This window comes from Synchiropus splendidus, chromosome 19, assembly GCF_027744825.2.
Source record: "Synchiropus splendidus isolate RoL2022-P1 chromosome 19, RoL_Sspl_1.0, whole genome shotgun sequence".
NCBI classification, from domain to species: domain Eukaryota; kingdom Metazoa; phylum Chordata; class Actinopteri; order Syngnathiformes; family Callionymidae; genus Synchiropus; species Synchiropus splendidus.
Genome location: NC_071352.1, coordinates 14,016,301 through 14,030,325, shown reverse-complemented (window position 1 = coordinate 14,030,325; position 14,025 = coordinate 14,016,301). Strand labels below are relative to the sequence as shown.

The 14,025-nt window shown below is 49.8% G+C and overlaps 1 protein-coding gene across 18 annotated transcripts in view; it reads left to right on the top strand.

Annotated features, from left to right (window-relative positions):
* Nucleotides 1–14,025, top strand: part of nfixb (nuclear factor I/Xb) — a 124,477-nt gene that overhangs the window by 52,004 nt on the left and 58,448 nt on the right. The gene's annotated exons all lie outside the window — the stretch shown is intronic.

Here is a 14,025-nt window from a genome sequence, read left to right as displayed (position 1 = left end):
AGCGCCAGGCTCCCTCCCTCGTGCCTCCTTCCACCCCTGTGAAGTGTTGTGTGGAGGTGTGTGTCGCGAGCGCTGCCATGCAGAACGCCGACAGAAGTGACAACAAGCGGCGTCCTCCCGGACCCCCCACTCCACCGGCACCTGAACCCACTTTGCACCTGATGCCCCACGGGCTCCGACATGAAGACAGAGAGCACATATGCTGGAGTGCACGCTGAAATATGTTCACGCGGAGATCTGACCCAGCTGGGGCCGGAGACTGGAGCGTTCCTGCAGGCTCCGCTGCACGGAGAACGCTTCAGCAGAGCCCGAGTAAGAGGTAAAGCAGGCTCCGACTGGACCACCCAGGCTGGTTCCTGACTGCAGGCAGTCTGTCACCTCGTGCTGGAGTGGGAGGATGCAGGGCCTGGAGCCTGCGCCGGGCACGTGATCTGCCCACAGTTGTTTCAGGAGCAACTCTCAGCAGGTCTGACAGTGGAGGAGCTCCACTCTTCCATTATAAACGGTATCTATCTTCGGCTCAACCGAGACTTGGCTTGTGACGTGTCAGTGCTGCTTCACTGGATCATTTTTCAGTATCAGTTTGTCCTTTTTTTTTTTTTGATAACTTGATGAATTACATTTTAAAAAATTAACAAATAAAAAGCATTAATTTCCAACCAAATCAGAACATAAATAAGATGTTCCTTGAACGTCTCTGAGCTCTAAAAAGTAATCATTTAAAAAGACAACGACAAAGAGCATATTCATATGTTTCAGATCCTCAAATATATTAATCGCTTTTTTGAATAATGGAAATGTTAAAGGGTGTGTGAGCTGTCAGAAAGATGTATTGGAAAAACAAATCATAAAATGTTTTATTTTCTGGAGGTTTCGCGTCATTGGGTGGAGCGGCGCGTCAGTCCGTGACCGGAGTCGGTCGTGTCACACAGATCCGCTCCAGTGGTCCTCGCCGTGTGACTGACTTGGCTCAGTGGCACACGTGTGGGTGGTAACTGAGGTCATCTCAAGTGGTTTTGTCTTCGAAAACTCTCTCTACCATCCTCAGTTTGGGTGTGAATGTCCTCGCCAGTAGAGGTCATCGGTTCAACACGGCCCCATGCGTTGCTATTATTGCTATTACCCAGCTTTATTACCTCTAAAATGCATCTGCTGTTGTAAAATAAATCCCTGTTTTCTCGTCTATAATCCCTGTTTTATCATCCTTGAGCTTTGCCCGCTCACCACCCACTATTGCATTACTTCTTCTGGTTCTTCCCCGCTCTTTCTTGTCCTCCATCTCTGTCAGGTCCCTCTGCGTGCGCAGCGTTACTGGACCACCCTGCTCCTGTGCCTTCTCACTCGCACCCGGCAACCCAAATATACAAGCGCACACTTCAGCCGCCGCGTCGTGCTTCAGTGGAATGGTGATGGAGAAGGTAATCCAGGCGGCCGTGTTTATTTTAAGAGCAGATGATCTGGAGATGGCCATTAAAAGCAGAGGGCAAACAATTTAAGGGTCATAAATCTGAGTGGAGGAGCGAGGTGGGCGGGGCCTGCTGCGTCTCCACGCGGGGAGGAAAATGCTGGAGATGACAGTGAATTACTGCAATCTGGCCTTCATTCTGTGGTTAGATTTTTATCTGCGGTTTTGGCCCAGGAGCATCTTAGGTCCCCGCCGCTGTGTTTCTTCTCCCGCGTGTTGTTGCTGCTCCTTTCATCTGAGTTTACGCTCCCTTCTGGCCTGGCTGTTAAACACACACACACACACACTCACCAGATCTCAATCGCAGCATTATCCAGAGCTGTGAGTCACTGGCGCCCAGCGGGACCTGAAACACCAGCACTTCCAGCGTTTGCTAGCTCAGCCGTCCAGGTTTGGGTTCAGGACATCAGCAGTCCAAGTCCCACCTTCCTCTCATGGCCTGAGAAGTGATGTGACCGTGGGCCGAGGTTCACATGACTCCATCCTGGCAGCTGTATCAGGAAACCTTCATATCAACTGGGCCACTGTTTCAGTTCACTCCTGGAAGCCGAGGCTGAAGAAGGTTCCAAGAGGAACCTCTGTGAGGAGCCCTGGCCTCCTGCAGCCTCGCTGGCTCTGACAGGTCTCTGAATGTTTGTGACTGCCGGAGGGTTTGGTGGCTCCTATAGTTGTTGCACTCCTGTCTGTGGTGCTCGGAACAGATCAGGTGCCGCAACCTTGGTTTTTGGTCAACTCGATGTTGGCGCATGAGCCTCTAATCTTTTTGCTGCTGAGATTGGTTTGTTGGGCGGGGTCACATGACCATCCTTCTCTGTGATTGGCCTCTGGTCTTTCTCTCTTTTCTGGTCAGCTTCCACTCATCAATTGAAGTATTATGGGCTCATCCCCGGATTTCTTCCCAGTGCAGGGACTGAGTCTCACTTCACTTCATGTTGACATGATCATCTGAAAAGACTGGACTTTAATGGTGCGTTTAAAGCCTGTTGATAGCATTGTAGACTATGTATCTTAGGGATGCATCATATACAGGCTTTTAGCTGGGGGGCGTGTGCAAAACATGACACCCGATTCACGACCGTTGGCCGCCAGATGCCGCCATATACTGGTGTGGTCTGGCATCCAAGCTACAGGAATCAGCCGTCCATTTTTTCATGTTTTGACCCAGACGCCCCCCGAGCTCATCATATATCCATATTAATATTGTTACTGGACGATAATGGTCATTTTTTGACTTCAGTTCGATGTGTAAAACTGGGGCGATTTTGTCGAGCGATCAGTCTGGTTGCTGTGTGTCCGGAGCTGCACGGTTTGGGCTTCTGACTGCCACCGCTGCCGCTGTGAGCCCGGTTCAGCAAGTGCCTCGTTCATACTGAAGAGTCCAGGCAGAGAAATTCTGGAGCCAGACCGACCAACAGCACACTTTTTTTACATTTCAGAAACCTTTTTTCACAAACGCATATGAACATTGGTAAATATCAGCTGTGGGCTGTGACAGAATGTATGGGTATCGGCCAGACTTTGGCACGTCATTCTGAAGGACCTGAACTTGTGAAACTCATCCGTGCAACATGAGGGCAGTCATCGTGACCCAGATACTTCCTCAGCAGAAAAGCTCCTTGTAGCCGCCGAGGCTGATCGATGAGAGCTGACGTGCTGTGCTACCAGCGGGGCCGAGGTTCTAATGAGAAACACTCGATACGTTACTTAAAACCCCACTTACAAAGACACTGTGGTTCCGCTGGTCTAAACTCTCGCCCATCTCCCTTTCACTGGGCTGTTAGATGTGTGATGAAGTAATCCCAGCACATTTCATATCCTAATGCAAAAATAAACACTGCCAAATCACACACGCGAGTCCCAACTCTGACTCGTGGAACCCAATAAACCTCTCTTGTCTCTGACTTTCGCCCTCAGTGGATCTGTCCTGGCCGGAACTATGCACTCTTTTGTGGTCCCACTCGTTCTTGTTGACTTCTTTGCAAGGTGTTGGTGAGAAAGAACATGGCCGCCGGTCCGCTCGCTTCGGTTTCAGGGCCGGTAAACAAGCCGCGCTCACTCACTGCTGGTTTGTCTCATGGGTTGCTTTTGGGAATTCTTGGATTGTTCTTGGAGCGTCTCAACTGTTCCTTGGCATCTTTCATTGCAAGCTCCCGTTTCATTTTCCCGGCGTGGAGCTGTGTGCGTGCCAGCTGCGCCGCACATGTCGATGACGTTCAGCCCTGTGAGGGCAACTTTTGCAAGGACGCTAGCATGCTAGTGCCGGACCAGCTTTGGCCGGACGAGGAGGTGAGGTCACTTCCTGCCATGGTGACGGCTCATGCTGCGCTCATCGAACTGTCCCAGTTCGTCAGTGGACGCGAACGGTTCCACTTATTTGGTATGCGATACGGTGTTCCGGGACGAGAAAAACGACGACCAGAATCACATGACTGAATGATTTTGAATTGAATTTTATTTCAATCTACTTATTTTTTCTTTATTGATTTCTACATTATGACCATTTGTCATGTGGCAGTGGTCATTGAATGTTACACTGAATTATATTTCAGCTTTTGCTCAAAGGAACTTCATCTGAAGCTAGTGATATATTTTATGTCGACTGAGCTAATCATTTTATAACATCCTGATGATTGATACATTTGTTTTATTTATTTATTATTTAAAGTCAAATAATACATCTTCAACAGTGACCCTTGTGGTTTCCGCTCTTGCTGGGCACTGACCACTGCGGATGGTCCACTCACTCATCCCAGGTCCCTCGGGTTTTACTGGACTTCAGGCTGATGGTCATAATGTTTCAGCTCCGTCTGATTCAGTGTCACCCCCCTGACGTCACGTGTGGGTGCAGAGCTGTGGGCCGGTGAGCGAGCTTGTCTGTTTCTACTTGGAGCGGTGGCGCCGCCGCGCTCCTGTCAGTCGAGTCACCGCTGTATTAGATTGACAAAGTTGTGCAGACGGCAGAGTAAACAGGCCAACACCACTGAGGCAGTGAGAGTGTCATTTAATGGCTGCTTGTGTACACGCCGGGCCTGTCGAGTGTCGCTTTGTGGTGCGCATGATGTGCTGTGCATGTGTCCGTGTAGAGCATAATGACTCGGTGAAATGAGTCACACACACACACACACACAGAGCAGGGCCGACATGTGTTCCGCGCAGCCTGTCATTACAGGCGCCTTGATGTGGTCGCTGGGTGGCACTGAGGCCTCTCATTATTGTCGTCTTTTATGACAACTTTCGCTCTCTGGCTCGAAAATATCCCCCTCCTCCGCCTCGCGGCCGCTTCCTGCCCACTTCTCTTTACGGATCCATCAAGTCTTCCACCTTGCCCGAACACACTCGCGTCTTCTGCTGCCGTGTTTAAGCCTCTCGGTCTCCGGCTTCCTGACTCATACCCAGGGCACCAGTCGGTACAGGGAGTGGGTTCGAGGGCTGCTGTCTCGCTCTGTTTATGGTTTCCATTCATGCTTTGTGAGACATGGAAACAGCAACACGGAGCATCGCAACATAAAGGTCAGATCTGTTTCACAGAAAACACGCAGCCTTGAATCAAACGTGATGTCAAGTATTATTATGATTTACTCTTTACTCTGGATGATATCTTTAATATCTGAGCAAGTGTGCAAATGTTAGTGCTGCATAATAAATCAATAATAGATTCAGAAAAACAATTTTGTTTTCTCGAATGGCACACGGGAGCAGAGCAATATGGAATGATAACTGAGGCAGGAGTTTTCATTCGTCCCTCCGAACCGAATCATTTGAACTCTTCATTCTAATAGGGAAGCAGCTGCAGTAGCGGCTCTGCTAACACAGGGGGCAGCAGAGAGCAGATGTCCTCATGGTGCAGTGCACTGCAGCTAGTGATGCATTCGTGTGTCGTACTCGTGTTTTTATGTCCACGATTGCGGGAGTTCAGCGGAGAAACGGAACCCAGTTGCAACTGACTCTGTTCAGTTTTACTCAGGGTTTATCTTTGGTGCCGCCCATGACGCCAGAGTGTTCCTGGCTTTGCAGTCTGATACTCTGTCCTTCTTTATTGGGGTTCGTCCGGCAAATAAACCTCCAAACCTGCAACCTGGAAGCCAATGTTTCACTGGTGACTGGACTCAAACCAGTCCTGACAGTCAGCACTGAAGCTGGACTGTGTTCTCCGTACGACCTCATGAGGTCTTTGTTGTTGGACACGTGCCGGTTCTGATCTTGGTTCCTTCTGGTTCCACTCCATTTGCCGAGCCTATTTTCTGTTGCAGCCTGGTTACGAAACTGTTGCTCCTGTGGTTATGGAGTTACGTGTCCCATGATATCTGTGTTCACTAAAAAATGAAGCGCAGACTGAAGTTGATTCAATCATCTCAGCCATTTACGTAACGGCTCGCCGCGCTGCTCCTCCGCGGCTCCTCTGATTTATTTCCCCTCCCACTCAGCACTGGTGCAATCCCAGAATGCTCCGGGGCGGCGCCGGGTGACTGGGTTCACGTTGTCGACGCTCAGACGCCCCTGTCCGAGCCACTCTTAAAACCAGGCTCCTGTCCTCCTGAAAGTGTTTAAGTCGAGTGTCTGTAGTTGGAAAATCAGATCTCAGATGTGAAGTTTAGTCAGGAAGCAAAGTTTATTCTGAGGAACTAGAAGACACTCAGAGAGTGCAGACCTCCGCCATGCAGCTTGGGACAAGAGTAAACTCTCTCACCCGGCGGCGGCCATCTTGTATCACATGACTTTCACAGATGTTTATCTCATTCACTGGAGACATTCTTCCTCATCTCTGAGGCAACATTGATGATGATGATGATGAAGGCTGAGCATCCTGCACTGTTGGCGCTGCATTTCCTCCGGCGTCTTCCACTGTATCCCCGTGGTTTTTTCCTTCCTATTCCGCAGATAGTGTATGCCCTCTGCTTGTGTGAAGTCGGAACTACATGGGACTCATGTTGCTGTTGGCGCCTTTAGGTTAGCTAGTTTCTCAGCCATTGTACTGCCATGTTTTGTTTAGTATTTCTGTTTTACCTCGGTCCAGAGGTCGTAGGGCAGCTGGGAATCCCTGGCGGGACTTTTGATGTTCTGTCATGGAAGTGCTTGACTCTGATAACAGGCATCACGTGTTCTTCACGTGTTCATCTATTTTTAGCTAGTAGACGTGAACCCATATTGAAGGCAGGTCTTCGGCGCGTCGTGGCTGCGTTGATGTCTGGGCAACTGTGTCAGCCTGTGAAGTGTGACCTGCTTTCACACACACTGACACGCCTTGATCAACAGTGTTGAGTGGCTCATGCCTGGCAGTCGACAGGCGAGTCATCTCAGGACACCACCAGGTAATTCCTGTTTCCATCAGGCCCCGGGCCACGCTCGCTCCCAAACTCGGCTCACGCCTCTCCACTTGGACCCCGGTGACCCTTCGACACTGGCGCTGTCTGTCTCCTGGTGGCTTCAGTGGAGAGCCCTCACAGGTCAGGGAGCCATCTGGACTCTGACCTGAGGTCAGTCCAGGCGGAAGCTCGCGCCCACACACACTAGCCGAGCCGCTGTGCAGCCGGCAGACCGGACGTCGCAGTCGCAGCGGTCAGATGATGTCAGATCAGGGTGCGACGGGAGCGAGCCGGGAGCTGGCTGCTCCTCCGCCGCAGACCCGGCACTTGAGTTTGTCATTATCACCTCTAACTTGGTTAGCGCTTCATTTCATTTGCGTCTGAAGCCCCGTGACTGGCTGCTAACATCGTGTTACTAATCCACTGACGGCGCTTCCTCTTGGTGCCGCATCTGCCAACTGAGACATTTTCCATCTTCTTTATCGTCGACGTTCAGCCCTGCATGAGTCATCCAACAAACCTTCTCAAGTTCTCCTGTACACAGACATTTACTTCACCATGGATCAAGTTGTAATTCAGTACAATGCAGTTCAGTACAATCTTTTCCTTTAACACAAAGAAAAACATTTTCTCTTTAAAGTGCCAATGTTGACCCTAATTTTAACCTGAAGATCATATTGGAAAACAAAAAAAAAACGAAATATCTTTTTTTTCTTCATCAAGACATTTTAGGAGATGAAGTACATTCTTTCTCCTTATTATTCTATTTTAATAAATGAAAAATGAACACGTATTAATTACCCTGTTCTTTTATTGGTATATTTTTGTTTTTGCTATTGTCATGAATCTGTGTGTCTAAAGCCGCGTGTCACTGAGCGACCCGAGTGGGTAGGATTCGAGTCGGGACCCTTATTTCAGCGTGTCCGCTACCGAAAGGGTTGGAATTACTGAGCCATGTTCTGGACTCCCTCTGATGCTACATGCTGTTCTTGGGTGTTAGCTGTAGCCACAGCAGCATAGAACAGCACATTGTCACCGCCCCCTCAAAAGAGTCCCAAACTCCGTGGGGACCCAAAGGTGTCAAAGGGGGAAAAGGGACCCAACCCGACCCTCACTGACCCGGACAGCTTGGTGGAAACGCGGCGTAGCTCTGCTAGTCTGATGCTTCAGCCCACGCGAGACTTCTGTTGCGCTAGTTTAAACCTGAACTCCAGTGAACCCGCCACGTCTCCGCAGGGTCCCGACCCACCGCCTCAGCGCTCATTCCCTCCGCGTCACCGGCCGTGTCACAAAAGAAACGTAGGACTTTCCAGACCGGCGAGGGTCGTGGACAGAAAGCAGTGACTTCTCATGAGTCCCACAGAGCGAACTGGTCGCCCCGCGTTCCCTAGTGGGAAATGATTTGATGTTGCTGCGAGGGCTGCGGGGACCAGTCCCATTTGCAAGTTCCTCATCCATCTGTTCTCCTGGTGTGAGCATAACTTACAGTAGCGTGGAGGGTCTCCTGAGGTCAGGGAACTGAAAATCACAAAGACATGTGGAATGCTGAGCCTTGGCCAATACAAACAGCCCGTCCTGGCTCTCCATCCGCGCAGCGCTCAGGCACCGCCGGAGAGGAGCTGCCGTCTGGCCACTAGGAGGCGTGTCAGAGAAGAGTTCCACACATTCCACCGCGTGATTTACAGAAGTCATTTGATCGCTGAAGCTTCAGGAGGTCAAATGTTTGGAAGCAATACAGCCGCGCCGTTCTGAACAGTTTGCTTTTGATGGCTGCTGGATTTAAGAGGAAAAACCGATTGGAAAATGACGTCTGGTGAATTGATTTATTTCAGGCCCCACTGATAATGGGATTCTAAACAAGTTCCTTCACAACTTTTTATGAATTGTTGCGTCCAAAAATGCCTGAATCTGTGGCAGGTTTTTTTAATAACTTGAGATGAGCGTTTTGATCGTTTATGGATCTGGAACAACATGAACTAAAACTAGTCTCAGCTTCTAGGCTACAAAAAATCTCCAGGCTGCAATGGCTTTGATAAAATGTGTTTTTTGGCATTGTGTTTCAAGTCCAAAGAGCATGCACAACAAATAAATAAATGGAACGTGATGCTAAAGTAAGGCCATCTTATTCATGATGATGTTCCGTGAGTAGCCTCCAGGGTGACAGTGAGTAGTGAGCGCTTGGTTTGTTCCGGAGCTCCTCACAAGGGCAGAGCCTGATGGAGGTCTGGTTTGGGGCGGAGTCTGAGACGTAAAGGTGTGTGTGAGCGGCTCATTCTAACAGCAGCTGCTGATGTGGTCCACAGGGTCGGGATGTAGAGGGTCAGAAAAATCATGGAGAGAGATGGATCTGGAGGTCGGCCATGTTTGTTTATGTCCACCCCATATAGTGTTCCGTTGACGGTGCACTGGTCAGTTCCGCAGTTTACTTCCCTCTATTCTACATTTGTAGAATAGATGTTCCCACGATGTTCCCAAATGTGAGCAAGTGACAGTCCTGGAGCCTGGTCACAAACAAGGCAGCAAACAAGTTGTGGTGGATTCTAAGTGAAGTTGTCCGTGTGTTTTCTTGCAACCTGATGACTGACTGCTGCGGTTTTGTTGCAACAAGTGAAACCTAAATGAGTGTAGCCGCATGACTGGCTGATGACTGGGTAGCGAAACACTCAGCCGTCGTCTTTGCGGGACGTTTCCTTGGTGTCAGGAGCGAATCAAAGGCTGAAAACAGAACGAACTCTGGAAGAGATCTGCTTATTCTCCGTTAGCATAATAGCAGTGACTGGCCGGGGGGTGGGGGGTTCATAACAGTTGGAACCCAAAATGAGGGAGCAGTTTCACAGACAGTCAGGAGAACAAGAGCGAGGAAAAACAGAGCGAGTGAGGGCAGGCTGGATGCAAAAACAAACACCCGGGGATGGTTGAATTATGGGTAAGGACAACTGAGGCTAACCAGGTTTGGTTTCCACACAGCGGCGAGGGGACGATTGAAAAACAAAGTCTGCGCATGAGTCAGGCTGCAGACTCCAACTCAACATAAACACTCCAATATAAAGGCGAACACCTTCAAAAACATTAAGCTCAGCGGTTAGAAAAATGTTCCACGTATCCTCCGGGCCTTTGCCAGAAGGGGAGGGGGAGGGAGGGCGAGGATGGGGGGGATCGCTCCTCACATTTGCTATCAATTTCGTGCACTGAAAATAAGCAGCAGGTTTTTCTGGAGCCAAGTAGAACACCAGGAATGTTTTTCTATATAAAAGCCGACGGAGCGAGCGAGCGGAGGGAGGTGGAGGAGGAGGGGGGAATCAAGAGAGCCAGGGCCGGGGTGAGAGCGAGAAGGAGCCGCAGAGACAGTGAACCTCACTTGTCACACCTTGGCCCCAGATGTGGAGCCGTCACGTTGACATCCACGGAAGGGATGACCCTGTCGACCTGTTGTCACCCGAGCATCAGAGCGTTGGGTGCGTTTCTAACGCAGAACGAGAAATATTGACCATGGAGAAAATGTCATTGATGAAACACAGTACGTTATTAACTCAGATGGTGCATTAAAGACTAGATATTTTGCTTTGAAAATGTAAAAAACGAAGCTGTAGTTCTCTTCGATGAAAATCAAATCAAATGTTGGGAAACAAGTTCATAAAATGAAAGACAAGAACATCACATGAAATCAATCACATGACAAAAGACCAGAGAATTAGTTTCACTTTTATGTTAAAAGCATTGATTGTGTACAGAAAAGAAATCCTATTTGTTGAAGAAAAAGTTTTTTAAAAAGTCTCTTTATTTTCATCCAAGATGTTGTAGTCAAGGACTGGACCTGAGTTGCTGAGCCTGTGTGATGGAAGCAAGCCCGAGCGTCCTATTCACTCTGCCCACTGTGTTTTCAATCCACCACACAGTTCCTCCTCCTGAAGAGCCTCACCAAGGTCTTCACTTTCTTCGTGTGTTTGAGGAGATATTTTAATTAAGTTGGATTGTGCTGGTGAGAACCGCGACCACGGACACCTCTGATAGAACAGTTTCAGGGTTGTGGAGGATTTCAGACGTACAAATGGAAGTCCTTTCCTCAGAATTGAAACCAGCCGATTGGTTTTATTGTTCGGCCCTGGGATCCTTCAAGGGTTGTGGGAACCAGAAAGGAACCGGGCCGCCTGAATGTGCTGTTAAAATATGTATTTGTTTGTCGGTGGTGAGGGATTTTCAAAAATGTGAAGCAGGAAGGCCAGAAACTTCTGCCGGAATGTTAAATATGCTGGTACTGTCGTCCACTCTGAAGTGAGTTAACGGTATAATGCCAACATTGACAGTGTTTTAATGTTTTAATATTGAGTATTAGGGATGCAGCCAAATATCTTTTTTTTTTTCACTATTTTTAAAATATTGGAAATATTAAAATAAAGGAAATGGATAGTGAGATGATTTATTTTTTATATTTCAGCCCTAAAAAGTTATATTTATATTAGTCCTTCGAACAAATCATGCATTCAATAATACATTAAAGTAGAATCACCTACAACAACTGAATTCCTGTCCTTTTGCTGATGATGTGCTCGTGAGGCTTCATGAAACGGTGCCACTAGGTGGCACTCTCCACTTTAAAATGTTTCTAATTTGAACCGCCATTTCAGTGACACCTGCCCTCATTTTTAAACCAAGAGCGCCCCCTCCTGAGCTCTGAAGATGAGGACACCGTTTCATGAAGCTTCGCCATGACAACGGTCAGAACCGGCTGTGCTTGATACTTGACACCGTGGACAACAAACTAATGATCAAATAAAGAGCAAGCGTGTGACACATGGGTCGGAAAGTGAAAATCATTTTGAGTCGGGGAGTCAGTGCTAAAGTGGGGATTGGGTTGCCAGGTTTCTACCGCACCTCCTCTGAGAATGGTGTTGTGGGTTGCCTGAATTCCGACGGCAGTCTTATATTATTATTATATTATTGTTTATTATATATTGTCTCTTGTATATGTCAGTCTGTTTGGCTGAAGAAATGCTAAGTGGAAGTGTAGAAATCAAAACATAATTTACGTTGTGTTTGCAAACGTTACATACGTTTGTCTGGTTAGCCATTTCATGCTAGTTCACGCGAGTGAGGTGCTCGGCTGTAGCTAATGTGGCGCGCTAGCTAGCGGTTGCTGAGGTCTTCTGTCGATGGACAGCAACAGTGTCAGACTCGGACAGAGACTGATGGCAACTCCTCCAGTCGAGTGTCTGACCCTCCAACAAAAGGCCTTCGCCCGACTTGTCCCGCCAACAAAGTGCTGCTCTTGTGCGGATGGAGACGGACTGAAAGAGGCTAGAAACAAAGAAGGAGTTAACGATAAAGGGAGTGCGAGGGGGAGAAGGGGGGTAAAGAGCCGGACCAGATGTGTCTTTTGTTTAGATTTGAGCCCAGCGGAAAGTAAGGCTGTAGGAGTGAGGAGGCAAGCTTGCGAGGAGGTGGGAGTCAAGGGGCTTTCTGCAGTTATGGGGGCGATGTAATGGAAGCGAAGCATTCCTCGCCGAGCGTCTGTACGCATGCAGCAGCTACAGTGTGTTATTACCTACCAGCAAAACCACACTCATTATACTAATTGCTACAATGGTCCTGGCGGTCCGGGGCTGAGCGATGGTAGAGGGGCTGCATTGTTAGCATTTGTGAGGCTCATTGACTCCAGAATCCACGGTGTCTGTCATTACTGCCGTACGGGACCATCTCCAGCCTGGGTATTTACCGAGGAACCATCCGCTTCAGGCCAAACTTCAAACTCCCGGCTGCGTTTGCGTCAGCGGCTCCGCGTCATGTGTGCGAGCATGTGTTGTACATTCGGCTCTCTGCGGCGGCGACTTCAGCCAAAACAGAATCCTGAGATGGAGATGATTGAAGGAGTTTTCCCAGCAGCTTGTGTCAATATTTCACTGTATATATTTGAGAGCGCACGCGGCGCCTCAAAGCAGATGACGGCCATGACGGTTGGAACATGTGTGAGGGCGAACACACGCTCGCGCGCTTCAATCTGTTGAGTGTCGGGCCCAAATCGTCTCCGCTGCCAGTTGTGATCGGCAATATGGCCGACAGTTGTGGCGTGTGCCTGGATTCACAGGAAGTGGAGTGGCGCGAGGGCGGTTCTCTCTTCGCCCCTGAAACTGAGACTTTTACTTCCCATCCTTCTGCTGTCTGACATCAGGACTAAATGGATTTTTGTCGCTGAAACTGGAATGTCAAAGTCAAGTTTGGCATTAGAAACGGGGTGGGTCCCTCAAAGGGCCGGGCTGGTGCAGGTGTCTGTTCCAACCAGTCAAGAGGACACCATTTCACCAAACAGGTGTCTGAAGACTGTAAACAGCTGATGGTCCGTCTGAGGTGTTTCAGCTGAGACATTGGTTCATGGGAATGACCTGCGCCACCCCCGGTCCTTCGAGGACTGGTTGGTCCACCCCTGCTCTAGAGTGTACAGTTGATTCCAAGGGCCTCGTAAACGCGGGAAGCTTTCTGTCGTTGTTGTCGGAACCTTGTTGTTACCGTCCAAGCCAGCGGAGACCCAGGAAGAGTCTGGTCCGGCCGAGATGGCGGCGCTCACAGCCAAAATAAACCGCCCTGGACGGCTAAAACTGGAGGGAACTCTCTTTTTGTGTTGAGGATTAGAAGCATTACCCGCGGTGACCGCTCCAGTGGCGACGACAGAAATAACCTCGGGGGGGCGGTGACCCGTCTGACTCAGAGTTTTGTCACATGATCTCAGGTTTCCTCGTGCCGGCACCCGCTCACTGGCTCGCCCCGTGCACATCCTGGGTCGGGGTTTCACCGCGACTAATCAGACCACACATGAGAGGGGCCGGGCAGGAGGACGGAACCTTGCTGCTCAGTTGCCGCGGCCTCCATGACAGCTGAGCTGCCGCGTCCGCCTCCGTCCCTCCGCGTGGCACGGGAGAAGTGGAGGGGGGGGCTCCCACGCAGGCCGCGTTTGATGTGGCTTTGGGAGGCCCCGGAGCGTGCCGATAGGTCAGAGGTTACCACAACTGGGCCTCCCTGGACCACCCCACCACCTCCTTCAATCTCTTGAACCCCCAGCCGCCCACGCGCTCTCGCTCTCCTCCCGCTCCTCAGATCGCTTCCAGACATTCGGAAAACAAGCGTTTGTTTGTGGCGCGGCTGCCGAGCCAGTCACAGACGCCGTTGTGTGCAAATGAATATGTGGCTGTGATAGCATCGGCAGAGGGAGGGACGCTGTCGGCTGCTCGTCCAGCTGTGAAATTGCACCGTCATCGCTGTCACCTG